The sequence below is a fragment of the Mus caroli genome, unplaced genomic scaffold (genome assembly GCF_978045245.1).
Source record: "Mus caroli unplaced genomic scaffold, Mus_caroli_1 scaffold_5, whole genome shotgun sequence".
NCBI lineage: Eukaryota > Metazoa > Chordata > Mammalia > Rodentia > Muridae > Mus > Mus caroli.
The window spans coordinates 72,150,160-72,165,878 of NW_028227260.1; positions in this window are offsets into that span (position 1 = coordinate 72,150,160).

A 15,719-nucleotide genomic window follows, 5' to 3' on the forward strand; every position below is an offset into this window, starting at 1 on the left:
GCTGCATATGTAGCACTGGATGGCCTTGTTGGACATCAGTGGGAAGAGAGGCCCTTGGCTTGGGAAGGCTCAATGCTCCAGAAAGCCAGGACAAGGAAGTGGGAGTGGTGGGTTGGTAAGAAGGGTGTGTGGGATGGGATAGGTGGTTTTCAGAGGGAAAATCAGGAATGGGGATAATATGTGAAATCTAAATACAAAATATCTAATAAAAGAGGGAGCACAAAGAACCCCCATGCTCATGGATTGGTAGATTAAATATTACAAGAATGCCCATCTTTCCAAAAGTAATCTAAAGGCTCAACACAATCCACAGCAGATATACAAAGCAGTTATTCACAAAAATTAAAAAGATACTCTTAAATTTCATATGTAAATATAAAAGATCCAGCATATTCAAAACAATACCAAACAGGAACATACCTCTAATAGATGCTTTTATTATTTCTTAATATTTTATAATTGTATATACATTGAGTAACATATCTTTATTCCGTCAAGCCACTTAATATACTACCTCAAATAGTTATTAATTTTTATATATCGCATTGATCAAATGTATCTGTATCCAATGTCACTAACATCTGTCCCAATCAGTGTTGGATACTATACTGAATAGTATATAGTATTCTGAACAGCTAAGATATAAGGAATAGAAATGTCCATCAATGCACAAGCTTGGTAAGTTTTAAAAAGGGGATGCCTTTCAATTAACTATATACACTATTGTGAAATACATCAAAAATATACCATCTGTCCAACTCAATCTTCATATATTTTGAACAAATTCCTTCTCCTACTTAGTCTCTAGAAAGCAGCATTCTATTCTCTGTTTATAAGAGTTGGTTTTAAATACCCAAATAAGTGAAAACATGTGGTATCCATCTTTCTTTGCCAGTTTGCTGTGCAGAAGCAAAGTATCTCCTAAGTTTATGTGTTATAAATAGTGAATTGTGATTATTATTAGACTCTTTAAAGAATATTCTCTTGTGCAGATACCACATTTTTACCCATAAATTCACTGATGAACGTTTATGTTTATACTATAGTTCATTTGTGAATAATACTGCATTGATATTTAATATGTCTGAGAGTATGATTTTATAGAACTTAGTGATGTTGGGAAAGAAAAATCTGCTGTTGACTTCATTTTTTTTAATTCCAAATGTTTTATTATGTTTCTTTACATATGTACAGATTCCAGTAAGGCTCTACTTAAGAAAACAATTCCATAACAAGTATTCCAGATGCAATTAATAATTTTTTCGAATTTTTATTAGATATTTTCTTTATTTACATTCCAAATGCTATCCAAAAAGTCCCCTATACCCTCCCCCCGCCCTGCTCCCCTACCCACCCATTCCCACTTCTTCACCCTGGTGTTCCCCTGTATGGGGACATATAAAGTTTGCAAGACCAAGGGGCCTTTCTTCCCATTGATGTTCGACTAGACCATCTTATGCTACATATGCAGCTAGAGACACAAGCTCTGAGGGTACTTGTTACTGTTGTTCAATCTATAGGGTTGCAGACCCCTTCAGCTCCTTGGGTACTTTCTCTAGCTCCTCCATTGGGGGCCCTGTGTTCCATCCAATAGATGACTATTAGCATCCACTTCTGTATTTGCCAGGCACTGGCATAGCCTCACAAGAGACACCTATATCAGGGTCCTATCAGCAAAACCTTCCTGGTATATGCAATAGTGTCTGCATTTGGTGGCTGATAATGGGATGGATCCCCGGGTGCGGCAGTCTCTGGATGGTCTTTCCTTCCATCTTAGCTCCAAACTTTGTCTCTGTAACTCCTTCCATGGGTATTTTGTTCCCCATTCTAAGAAGTAGTGAAGTATCCACACTTTGGTCTTCCTTCTTCTTGAGTTTCATGTGTTTTGCAAATTGTATCTTGGGTATTCTAAGTTTCTGGGCTAATATCTGCTTATCAGTGAGTGCATACCATGTGTTGCCTTTTCTGATTGGGTTACCTCACTCAGGATGATATCCTCCAGATGCATCCATTTGCCTAAGAATTTCATGAATCCATTGTTTTTAATTGGATAGTAAAACTATTCTCATTAATAAAAGAACCTGTGGGGGAATCACCATGCCTGACCTTAAGCTGTACTACAGAGCAATTGTGATAAAAAACTGCATGGTACTGGTATAGCAACAGACAGGTAGACCAATGGAATAGAATTGAAGACCCAGAAATGAACCCAAACACCTATGATCCCTTGGTCTTTGACAAGGGAGCTAAATTCATACAGTGTACAAAAGACAGCATTTTCAACAAATGGTGCTGGCACAACTGGCTGTTACCCTGTAGAACAATGCAAATTGATCCTTTCTTATCTCCTGTACTAAGGTCAAGTCTAAGTTGATCAAGGAACTTCACATAAAACTAGAGACACTGAAACTTATAGAGGAGAAAGTGGGGAGAAGCCTCCAAGATATGGGCACAGGGGAAAAGTTCCTGAGCAGGACAGCAATGGCTTGTGCTGTAAGATCGAGAATTGACAAATGGGACCTCATAAAATTGCAAAGCTTCTGTAAGTCAAAAGACACTGTCAATACGAAAAAAAAAAGGTCACCAACAGATTGGGAAAGTATCTTTACCTATCCTAAATAAGATAGAGGACTAATATCCAATATATATATATATATATATATATATATATATATATATATATATATATACTCAAGAAGAAGGACTCCAGAAAATCAAATAACCCCATTAAAAAATGGAGCTGAGAGCTAAACAAAGAATTCTCACCTGAGGAATACCAAATGACTGAGAAGCACCTGAAAAAATGTTCAACATCCTTAATCATCAGGGAAATGCAAATCAAAACAACCCTGAGATTCTACCTCACACCAGTCAGAATGGCTAAGATAAAAAATTCAGGTGACCTCCTTGGAATAAATAGGTGGTGCACACCTATAAACCCAGCACTTGGGAGGCAGAGTCAGGCGGATTTCTGAATTCAAGGCCAGCCTTGTCCACAAAGTGAGTTCCAGGACAGTCAGGGCTATACAGAGAAACCCTGTCTCAAATAAACAACAACAACAACAAAAAAAAAAACCCATACCCCCCCCCCCAAAAAAAAATTCAGGTGACAGCAGATGCTGTCGAGGATGTGGAGAAAAAGGGACACTCCTCCATTGTTGGTGGGATTGCAAGTTGGTACAACCACTCTGGAAATCAGTCTGGTGGTTACTCAGAAAATTAGACACAGTACTACTGGAAGATCCAGCAATTTCTCTCCTGAGCATATACCCAGATGTTCCAACTTGTAATAAGGACATGTGCTCCACTATGTTCATAGCAGCCTTACTTATAATAGCCAGAACCTGGAAAGAACCAAGATGTCCCTCAACAGAGCAATGGATACAGAAAATGTGGTACATTTACACAATGGAGTACTACTCAGCATTAAAAACAATGGATTCATGCTGTTGACTTCTATAGCTCATGGAGTCACTGGCTTTTCTCTGAGTTTGTATGTGACTTCCAGCTGGAATCAATTCTGTCTGGCAAAAATACTGGCTAGGTTTTTAATCAGATGGATTAACTGGGTAGGTATTTCAATGATATTTGATCAGGTTGGATCATCACAAGTATCCTTTGTCTAAACTGTAATATTTCAGTTTTGCAGTTTATTCCAACTACAGATGGACCCCAAATATTGATTGATTTGCTGCTTGTTAAACCATTGTACAGAAGGTATGCCTGATGGGTCTTGTTTTCCTGTCTGTTCAATATTTTGAGGTTGGATTTCATGCTTAACTGCATTACTATTTGCCATATATGCCCAGACTTCTGTGAAGTCTAGCCTACTCTTGTATATCCCTGCCAGGATGAGCATTTGGGATATGCTCTGAGACTGAGCTAAGCAACTATGCATACTTTGCCTTTGGTATTGTGAGCTACTATAGTTTGTCTAAATAGGCTATGCCTTGCCTGTCCCTCCCTGTATAGTGCTTGGAAAAAGGATCTGAGTCTGGGTATAAGGACCAACCCTTAAGAAGTTAAGCCAAATTAAAGTTCCTGCAATGCTTCTGAGTGAAATTGGTCTTGTAGATATGATATGCTGCTATTTCATACCTATGACTGATTAGCACAGCTGTAAAGGACAAGAGCTACTACCATCGATATCAGCAAAGTGGTTACTGTGATGCCTATACATTTTTATTTTTGTCTGAATCCACTTGTCTAGTAATACTCTTTTCCCCCATGTTCCTCAAGAAGTGAGATCTGAGAAGGTTAAGGAAGTCTTGCAGTACCTGGAGAGATGTCTCAGTAATTAAGAACAGTGACTACTCTTCCAGAGGCCCTGGGTTCAATTCCCAGCAAGCACATGGTGGCTCACAACCCTATGTAATGGGATTCAATGCCCTCCTTGGGTGTCTCTGGAGACAGGAACAGTGTACTCACATACATAGATTAAATACCTTGTTAAAAAAAAAAAAGAAAGGAAATCTTGGATTCATTTTTCCCCATACAGAAATTATATACCAATTGAAATGATCTCTTTTTGGTATTTGGCTATCACAGTAGAGAAAAGAGAGCAAGAAATCCTTCAGAATAACAATATCCCTTAAAGCTTTTTATTGTAATTGTTATTGGGTCTTGCAATCTACACAGGTATTTCCAGCTCATTTCCTAATTTTGATATATTCATAAGGGTGCTTTTATCTGTATATAGTTTTATTTGGTCTACATCTGAGAGAATCCAAAACATGAAATTTCCCTTTTAACTATTCTGCTACCATTTCTTTCATATAGATTTGAGTATGCTATTATCAAGTCCTTTACTTATTTCCAACCTAACACTGATATCATAGTGAAGCCTACATAACTTCAGAAACACAGACAAAAATCTGAATAGTGATTTCAGTATCATGAGGTTTAAAAAGAAATTATCCACATTTAATTCTTTTTCCAATTTATTTATTTATTTAATTTGCTTTATATTGCGATTGATGTCCCCCCTTCTCACTGTCCCCCTCACACAAAGCCTTCCCCATCTGCTTCTCCTCCAAATGGGTCAAGGCCCCACTGGGGATCACCCTACCCTGGAACATCAGTCACTTCAGGACTAGGTGCAGCCTCTACTACTAAAGCCAGACGAGGTGGCCTATTTAGGGGAACAGGATTATAGGCAGGCAATAGCTTTAGGGTCACCCTCCACTCCAGTTGTTGGGGAACCCACATGAAGACCAGGCTGTACATCTGCCACAGACTTGAAGTAATTGTCATACAGGGTCCTTCACTTTCTTAGAGTTACAGCAAGTCATTTTATATTATATATGCCTATTGTAAAGGTTATTGTTTCCCTAATTTCTTTCTTGGTCTGTTTATCCTCCATACAAAGGAGAGTTACTAATTTTGTTTTGTTTTGTTTGTTTTGTTTAGTTTTGTATCAAGTCACTTTGATGAAGGTGTTTATCAGTTGTAAGAGTTCTCTGGTAGAATTTTCAGGGTCACTTGTGTATAATAACATATTATCTATACATAGTGATACTTTGACTTTTTCCTTTCCAATTTGTATTCCCTAAATCTCACTTTGTTGTCTTATTGCTCTAGCTAGAATTTAAACAATTTCATTGAATAGATAGAGTTTACAGCCATGCCTTGTCCCTGATTTTAGTGAGATTGCTTCAAGTTACTCTCTATTTAATTTGATGTTTGCTACAGGCATGGTGTATACTACTTTTTATTATGCTTAGGTATACCCCTTGTATTCCCAATCTTTCTAAGATTTTTAACATGAAGGAGTGTTGAATTTTGCCAAATGTTTTTTCAGCATCTAATAGATGGTCATGTGATTTTTTTCAGTTTGTTCATATGGTGGATTACGTGATTGATTTTCCTATAATGAACCAGCCTTGTATCCCTGGGATGAAGCCTATATGATCATGGTGGATAATGTCTTTTTGGATTCAGTATGCACAAGTCTGACTCAGTATTTTTGCATCAATGTTCACGAGAGAAATTTGTCTGAAATTCTTTGTTGAGCATTTGGATGGTTTAGGTATCAGGGTGACTGTGGTCTTATAAAATGAGTTTGACAGTGTTCTTTCTGTTTCTATTATGTTGAATTGTTTGAGAAATGATGGTATTTGCTCTTTTGAGAAAGTTTGGTAGAATTCTGTGCTAAAACTATCTACTTCTGGGCTTTTGGGGATTGGGGAAATTTTAATGACTGTTACTACTTCCCTAGGGGGTTTTATGACTATTTAATAGTTTATCTGATCTTGATTTAACTTTGGTTAGTGGTATTTGTCTAGAAAACCATACATTTCATTATGATTGTCCAATTTTGTCCAGTACAGGTTTTTGAAGTAGTAAGAAGTGTAAGTATTGTTTAATTGCCAACAGTCTCTGTTGTTATGTCTCCCATTTCATTTCTGATTTTATTTATTTGGATACGGTTCCTGTGCCTTTTAGTTAATTTGACTGAGGGTTTGTCTATCTTCTGGATTTTCTCAAAGAACCAGCTCTTGGTTTCATTGATTTTTTTTATTATTTTCTTTGTTTATAAATTATTTGATTTCAGCCCTGATTTTGATTATTTCCTGTCTTCTACTCCTCTTGGGTGTGTTTGCTACTTTTTTTTTTCTAGAGTTTTCTGATGTATGTTTAAATTACTGTTTTGAGAACTTTCTGATTTTTTTTTTATGGAGGCACTTAACACTATAAACTTCCCTCTTACCCCTGCTTTCATTGTGTTACATAAATTTATGTATGTTTCACCTTCATTTTCACTGAATTTTAGAAAGTCTTTTATTTTTTTTTTTATTTTTTCCATAACCCAGAGATCATTGAGTAAGGACTTTTTCAATTTCCATGAATGTTGTAAGCTTTCTGGTGTATCTGTTGTTGTTGAAGTCCAGATTTAATCCATGGTGGTCTAATAACCTACAAGGTGTTATTTCAATTTTCTTCTACTTGTTGAGGCTTGCTTTGTGACTGACTATAAGGTCAATGTTGGAGAATGTTCCATGAAGTGCTGAGAAGTTATATCCTTTTGTGTTTGGATGAACTGTTCTATAGATATTTTGAGGATTATTTGATTATAACATCTGTTAGTTTCATTAGTTCTCTGTTTAGTTATCATCATGGTAAATTTTTCCTTTGATGAGTATAAAGTATCCTTTCCAGCTTCTTTTTATTAATTTTGGCTTAAAGTCTATTTTATTAGAAATTAGAGTGGCTATTCCAGATTGATTCTTGGGTTTGTTTGCTTGGAAGGCATTTTCCAGTCCTTTACTCTGAGGTAGTCTCTCTAATTTTATTTCAGAAATGTGTTTCTTGCATGCAGCAGAATAGTGGATTCTGTTTTCCTATTCATTCTGTTAGCCTGTGTCTTTTTATTGAGGAATTGAGTCCATTGATGTTGAGAGATATTAATGACCAGTGATTGTTTACTCATGTTATTTTGCTATTGGTGGTTCTGTGTGTGTGTGTGTGTGTGTAAAAGGAGAGAGAGAGAGAGAGAGAGAGAGAGAGAGAGAGAGAGAGAGAGAGAGAGAGAGAGAGAGATTGTTTTCCTTGTTCTCTTTTTGCCAGATGGAATTACTTGTTTCTTGTTTTCTTAAGTGTAGTTATCTTCCTTGGTTTGGGATTTTCCTTCTAGTATTTTCTGTAGGGCTAGATTTTTAGATGGATATTGTTGGATTTTGGATTTTTCTTGAAATATCAAGGAACTCCACATAAAACAAGAGACACTAAAACTTATAGAGGAGAAAGTGAGGAAAAGCCTCAAGATATGGGCACAGGGGGAAAATTCCTGACCAAAACACCAAGGGCTTGTGCTGTAAGATCAAGATTCGACAAATGGGACCTCATAAAATTGCAAAACTTCCTTGAGGCAAAGGAAACTGTCAATAAGACAAAAAAGCCACCAACAGATAGGGGAAGGAACTTTACTAATCCTAAATCTGATAGGGGAATATTAACTAATATATACAAAGAACTCAAGAAGCTGGACTCCAGAAAATCAAATAATCCTATTTAAAAATGGGGTACAGAGCTAAACAGAGAATTCTCAACTGAGGAATATCGAATGGCTGAGAAGGATCTGAAAAAATATTCAAAATCCTTAATCATCAGGGAAATGCCAATCAATACAACCCTGAGATTCCACCTCACACCAGTCAGAATGACTAAGATCAAAAATTCAGGTGACAGCAGATGTTAGTGAGTATGTGGTGAAAGAGGAACACTCTTCCATTGCAAGGTGGTACAACCAGTCTGGAAATCAGTCTGGTGGTTCCTCAAAAAATTGCACATAGTACTACTGGAGGATCCAGCAATAGCTATCCTGGGAATATACCCAGAAAAAGTTCCAACTGGTAATAAGGACACATGCTCCACTATGTTCATAGCAGCCTTATTTATAATAGCCAGAAGCTGGAAAGAACCCAGATGTCCATCAACAGAGGAATGGATATAGAAAATGTGGTAAATCTACACAATGGAGTACTACTCAGCTTAAATTTATGAAATTCTTAGGCAAATGGATGGATCTGGAGAATATCATCCTGAGTGAGGTAACCCAATCACAAAAGAACACACATAATATTCATTTCCTGATAAGTGAATATTAGCCCAGAAACTTAGAATACCCAAGATACAATTTGCAAAACACATGAAACTCAAAAAGAAGGAAGACCAAAGTGTGGATCCTTTGTTCTTTCTTAAAATGGGGAACAGCATACTTATGGAAGGAGTTGCAGAGACAAATTTCGTAGCAGATCCTGAAGGAACAACCATCCAGAGACTGCCCTCTTTGGGGATCCATCCCATAAACAACCACCAAACCCAGACACTAGGCAGATGCCAACAAGGGCCTGCTGACAGAAGCCTGATATAGCTGTCTCCTATGAGGCTCTGCCAGTGCCTGGCAAATACAGAAGTGGATGCTCACAGTCATTCATAGGATGGAGTACAAGGTCTCCAATGAAGGAGCAAGAGAAAGTACCCAGGGAACAGAAGGTTCTAAAGCCCCATAGGAGGAACATCAATATGCACTCACCAGTACCCCCAGAGCTCCTTGGAACTATATAGCCAATCAAAGAAAACACATAGTGTAACTTGTGCCTCTAGCTATATATGTAGCAGAGGATGGCCTAGTTGGTCATCAATGGGAGGAGGGACCCTTGAGCCTGTGAAAGCTTTATGTCCCAGTATAGGGGAATGCCAGGACCAGGAATGGGAGTGGGTGATTTGGGAAGCAGGGGTGGGGGGAAGGGATAGGGGATTTTTGGAGGGGAAACTAGGAAAGGGGATAACATTTGAAGTGCAAATAAAGAAAATATCATAAAAAAATGAAAATTGCCAAATCCAATTAAAATTCAAGATTTTTTTCCTCCAGGGGGAATTATTAAAATTAGTAAATATCTTGGTAACCTGTCTTTTAGTGAAAAATTAGAACAACAACAACAACAAAAAGACAGGACTGAAGTATCTGAAGTTGTTTGCAACCCCATAATAACAACAATATCAACCAACCAGAACCCTGCAGAGTTCCCAGGAACTAAACCACCAACCAAAGAATACACATGGGGTGACCCATTACTCCAGCCACATATGTAGCAGAGGATGGCCTTTTTTGACATCAGTGGGAGGAGCAGCCCTTGGTCCTGTGAGGGCTCAATAACCAAGGGTAAGAGAATACCAGGGCAGTTAGTTGAGTGTGAGTGGAGAAGCTCCCTAAAAGAAGCAGGGGTAGGGGATAGGGGATTTGAGGTAGGAGTGGAAACCAGGAAAGGGCATAACATTTGAAATTTAAATGAATAAAAGATCCAAAGAAAAAAATGAAAGAGGATATTCTTCTAACAATTATAGCCACTGGGTTGTATGATAAGTCACCAAAATTATACCATCTGACTTAATCTTTATACAGTTTGAACAGATCCTCTCTCCCTTTAGCCTCTAGAACAGAGAATTTTATTTTTTGCTTATATGAGTTTAATTGTTTTAGTTGCCCAAATTTGTGAAAACATGTGGTACCCATCTTTCATTACTAGTTTACCATGCAGAGACAAGGTATATTCTAAGTTTATATGTTGTAAATAATGAGATGCCATTATTATTAAAGATTCTTTTTTTTTTTTTGAGACAGGGTTTATCTGTGTAGCCCTGGCTGTCCTGGAACTCACTCTGTAGACCAGGCTAGCCTGCAACTCAGAAATCCACCTGCCTCTGCCTCTTGAGTGCTGGAATTAAAGGCATGCGCCATAAAGAATATTCTCTTTTTCTGATACCACATTTTTATCCACAAATCCACTGATGAACATATTAGTTTACACTGTACTTTTTTCTGTAAATAATGTTGTAGTGATATATAGTATGTCGTTAAGTATACTTTTACCAGATCATAAAAATGATAGGCAGGGTCTTACCTTAATCTTACTGTTTTCAGAATAATTATGATATAAATTGCCAAAACCTCATCATATTTTAACATATTTCTGAAACTATTCTTCTCCTTACATTCCTAGTAAGCTCGTATGAATGTGCCCATGCTTTTTAGATACTACAATATCTATGAAAGTGTTCTTGATATCTTCAGAATTACTGCACCTCAGACTTGTCCATATCTTCCTCACATCTCTCTTAAGTCATCAAACATTAAAAATAAACCAGCCAATACAAAATCAAAACAAACAAATAAAAACTCACGACAACAAAAATGCCAAAACTGTTTAGAAGAAAATTAAAATTGCACATATACACATATGCAAAAAGACAAAACAAAAACAAAAAACAAAGCAAAAGAACAAAAACCAAAATATCATCAACAAAATGAATACTTAAAACTCATTATGTGTTAGTCAACTACTTTTTGGACATATACCTGCCCTAGAGTGTGTTTGATAGTTTAGTATACCCATGTACACTCCACTGGAGAAAACTGATTTTTCCTTTGCCATATGATATCTATTGTGAATAGTTTCTCTGTAAAGAGTCAGATCCTATGTCTATTTACCATTTTCAGGCCTGGGACCCCCAACTGGCTTAAATATATGGAGATATAGCTACATAGTGCCACAGAAGGGGGAAACAGAATATACTTAGAAGGGGAAATAGAATATAGTGTTATGGAAAAGTAAATGGGAAACTAGAATAAGAGAGTTAAAAAAGGAGGGAGGATGAAAAGATGGGTGAAGTGGGGAATATAATAAAAGGCAAATATCTCAAGGGGCCATTTGAAAAAACATCACATGGAAACCTACTATTGTTGAAGTTTTCTACAATATATACACCTGGTAAAAGGCATGAAAAAGCTTCAACTGGACATCTCATGCCACCAAGTAAAACCACCAGTACCAGCAATAGATTATAACATTTTTTGGCCAAAGTGGTCCCATTGAACATGCAAACATCATAGGCTATTGACAGGCCTATTGCTTATTGTCTACAACATATGGCAACGTCCTACTGCTGAAGACAACACTTAATTATGCCATCAAACATTGAGAAATTAAGCTAGTACTTAACTAGAAATTTAATTCCTACTGGCTGATTTTCATGGTGCTGTAAATAAGTCTTCATGCTACTAGAAGACAAATGTTACCATGATTACCAACTAACTACAGACATTGGGACCTACAACAAACACCTACCTGAAAGATACAATGGTGCAAAAGTGGCACAGTTATTGGAGCAATCAACCACATTTTGATTGCATTTATGGCCCACACCATGAGATAAGAATTCACACAGAGACTCACAAATGGATAATATGTAGAGAGTAAATATAAAATACTGTCCATGACTTTTTGTTTTGTACTTAAAATGTCCTTGCAGTATGGAAGTGAATTGACTCAACAATATTAAATTCTTTCTTAGGACCTGTTTATGGAATGTGCCTTAACCTCAATCAGAATCTGGTTGGAACATTCGCATGATGTTCATCCCATGTTTGCCCCAGGGGGTTTCTTTTTTGAGGCTGGTCATTATTGTCACAGGTGGGTAAACCAATGACTGCTTTCCTCTTCTGGCTGCTTCCATGATTATGAAAGCAAGCCAACAGAGATTGAGCTTTCAGGTCACTACAAGCTTTATTTCTCTGTATTCTAGAAAAATCACTATTCTGTAACTATCACTCAAGGCATCAATTTTTTGTCTACAAATCACTGTGTGTGTGTGTGTGTGTGTGTGTGTGGTTGTTGTTGTTGTTTTACCTTTTACAGTGCTGGGTGACATGGATGACATTGATCAAGAGAAACAGGAGCAGCCCTTGGTCCTGAGTGTGTTCAATGTTCCCATTTGAAACGTAAATAAAGAAAATATCCAATAAAAGAAAAAAAGGAGAAACATGGTAGCCATGGCACAAAAACAGCATACTGATCTATCAAATGTATTTTAAGATTTTAATCTGTCTCCATAGACTGCATATTTCTGTCTTCTATACAATGGTCTATACTTTTCTGAAGGTTATATAATATAGTCATCACATATAAAAAATCTTAAATAATATTGCTGACATTAAAAGTTCAAGATTTCACTACTTACCAACCACGTGACCTTGGGCAAGCTAGTTAATTCCTCATTGTGCCTTAGATAATTCATTAGAGTGAATGAATTGATAAACAATGAAACCTACCAATGTGACTTATTTGAAGTGTAGAGTAACAGCTATCATGCAATTAGCCCTCAAGAAGTTAGAGCAATCATCATTATGTACATGTAAACTCCTACTCTAACTTGAAGACTATGCTGATTTTTATTCCATGTGACTGCTTATATCCACTTGATGACATGTGTAATTGACTAAGAGATAAGCCTCTGAGTAAGTCTAAAGCTGTTCCCAAGAGTGATTAATTGAGATGAGATGACTTTTCTCATCTCAGTTTTCAATGAGTAGCCTAGATATAACAAGGACTGAGGGAAAACAAAAGCATGCAGACAGACAATACATTGTTAAAATATCCTGTTGCTATTATGTAAGCCAACTTAGTGAATCCCTGTTGAAAATACATAGACATCTCTCTGGTTCTGTTTCCCCCAGAGACCATTGGCTAGTATAATCCACAAAACATTTGCTGCCAAGAATTGTCTGCACACCACCCATAAGTACACACTTTTATTGGGAAGGTTTTTCCCCCTGTCTCTTTAATTTTAGATTAAGTAGATTTCATCTTTATTCTTAATGTGCTTCCATTTATTGCATCATTTCATTTTTAGTTGCTCTATTTGTGCCATGGCAATGTTTGTCTTGATCACTGTTGATCATATCACCAAGCACTGTAAAATTAAAAGAAAACTAAACAAATGAAATCCTACACGTGCCCAAACAATTTTAATAAGATGAATAAAACTTGCTCCCAACTCCTACTTAAAAACATTGCTCATATGCTTTCCCCATCTTGGTCATAGACTTTCAAGGGAAGAAATACTTCTACCCTTGCACATATACATATAATCTAGTTTTGATCCTGGCTCTCACTGGGGTGAGTAGCTGTTGGCCATCAGTATAAGCCCAGGAACATTTTCCTTGTTGGGCTGACTTTTTAATTCTAGGACAGCCCTTTGTACTCAGGCTTTTGCCTTGTTACTGATCACTCTATATTCTTGAAAGTTTTTTTTAATGATATTCAAAATTCTGAACTCTTGATCGGGGTGCCTTGCCAGAGGAGTCTCCGGACACCCGCAAGGACCCGCACAGGACTCCCCACAGGATCCTAAGACCTCTGGTGAGTGGAACACAACTTCTGCCAGGAGGCAGGTTCAAACACCAGATATGTGGGAACCTTCCCTGCAAGAATAGAGTTTGCCTGCAGAGAATACTCTGACCACTGAAACTAAGGAGAGAGCCAGCCTCCCAGGTCTGCTGATAGAGGCTAACAGAGTCTCCTGAGGAACAAGCTCTAATCAGAGACAACTATAACAGCTAGCTTCAGAGATTACGAGATGGCGAAAGGCAAACATAAGAATCCCACTAACAGAAATCAAGACCACTCACCATCATCAGAACACAGCACTCCCACCCCACCTAGTCCTGGGCACCCCAACACAGCCGAAAATCTAGACCCAGATTTAAAAGCATATCTCATGATGATGGTAGAGGACATCAAGAAGGACTTTCATAACTCACTTAAAGAAATACAGGAGAGCACTGCTAAAGAGTTACAGGTCCTTAAAGAAAAACAGGAAAACACAACCAAACTGGTAGATGTCCTTAAAGAAAAACAGGAAAATACAACCAAACTGGTAGAAGTCCTTAAAGAAAAGCAGGAAAACACATCCAAACAGGTGATGGAAATGAACAAAACCATACTAGACCTAAAAAGGGAAGTAAACACAATAAAGAAAACCCAAAGTGAGGCAACGCTGGAGATAGAAACCCTAGGAAAGAAATCTGGAACCATAGATGCAAGCATCAGCAACAGAATACAAGAGATGGAAGAGAGAATCTCAGGAGCAGAAGATTCCATAGAGAACATCGGCACAACAATCAAACAAAATACAAAATGCAAAAGGATCCTAACTCAAAACATCCAGGAAATCCAGGACACAATGAGAAGACCAAACCTATAGATAATAGGAGTTGATGAGAATGAAGATTTTCAACTTAAAGGGCCAGCAAATATCTTCAACAAAATAATAGAAGAATACTTCCCAATCCTAAAGAAAGAGATGCCCATGACCATACAAGAAGCCTACAGAACTCCAAATAGACTGGACCAGAAAAGAAATTCCTCCAGACACATAATAATCAGAAAACAAATGCACTAAATAAAGATAGAATATTAAAAGCAGTAACGGAGAAAGGTCAAGTAACATATAAAGGCAGGCCTATCAGAATTACACCAGACTTTTCACGAGAGACTATGAATGCCAGAAGAGCCTGGACAGATGTTATACAGACACTAAGAGAACACAAATGCCAGCCCAGGTTACTATACGCAGCCAGACTCTCAATTACCATAGATGGAGAAAACAAAGTATTCCACAACAAAAACAAATTCCCACATTATCTTTCCACGAATCCAGCCCTTCAACGGATAATAACAGAAAGAAAACAATACAAGGACAGAAATCACGCCCTAAAAAAGCAAGAAAGTAATCCCTCAATGAACCTGAAAGAAGACTGCCACAAGAACAGAATGCCAACTCTAACAAAAAAAAACAAAAAAAAAAAAAAGGAAGCAACAGTTGCTTTTCCTTAATATCTCTTAATATCAATGGACTCAATTCCCCAATAAAAAGACATAGACTAAGAGACTGGCTACACAAACAGGACCCAACATTCTGCTGCTTACAGGAAACCCATCTCAGGGAAAAAGACAGACACTACCTCAGAGTGAAAGGCTGGAAAACAATTTTCCAAGCAAATGGTCTGAAGAAACAAGCTGGAGCAGCCATTCTGATATCTAATAAAATTGACTTCCAACCAAAAGTTATCAAAAAAGACAAGGAGGGAAACTTCATACTTATCAAATTAAAATCCTCCTAGCCAGGCGTGGTGGCGCATGCCTTTAATCCCAGCACTCAGGAGGCAGAGGCAGGCGGATTTCTGAGTTCGAGGCCAGCCTGGTCTACAGAGTGAGTTCCAGGACAGCCAGGGCTACACAGAGAAATCCTGTCTCGAAAAACCAAAAAAAAAAAAAAAAAAAAAAATCCTCCAAGAGGAACACTCAATTCTGAATATATATGCCCCAAATGCAAGGGCAGCCACATTCATTAAAGACATGTTAGTAAAGCTCAAAGCA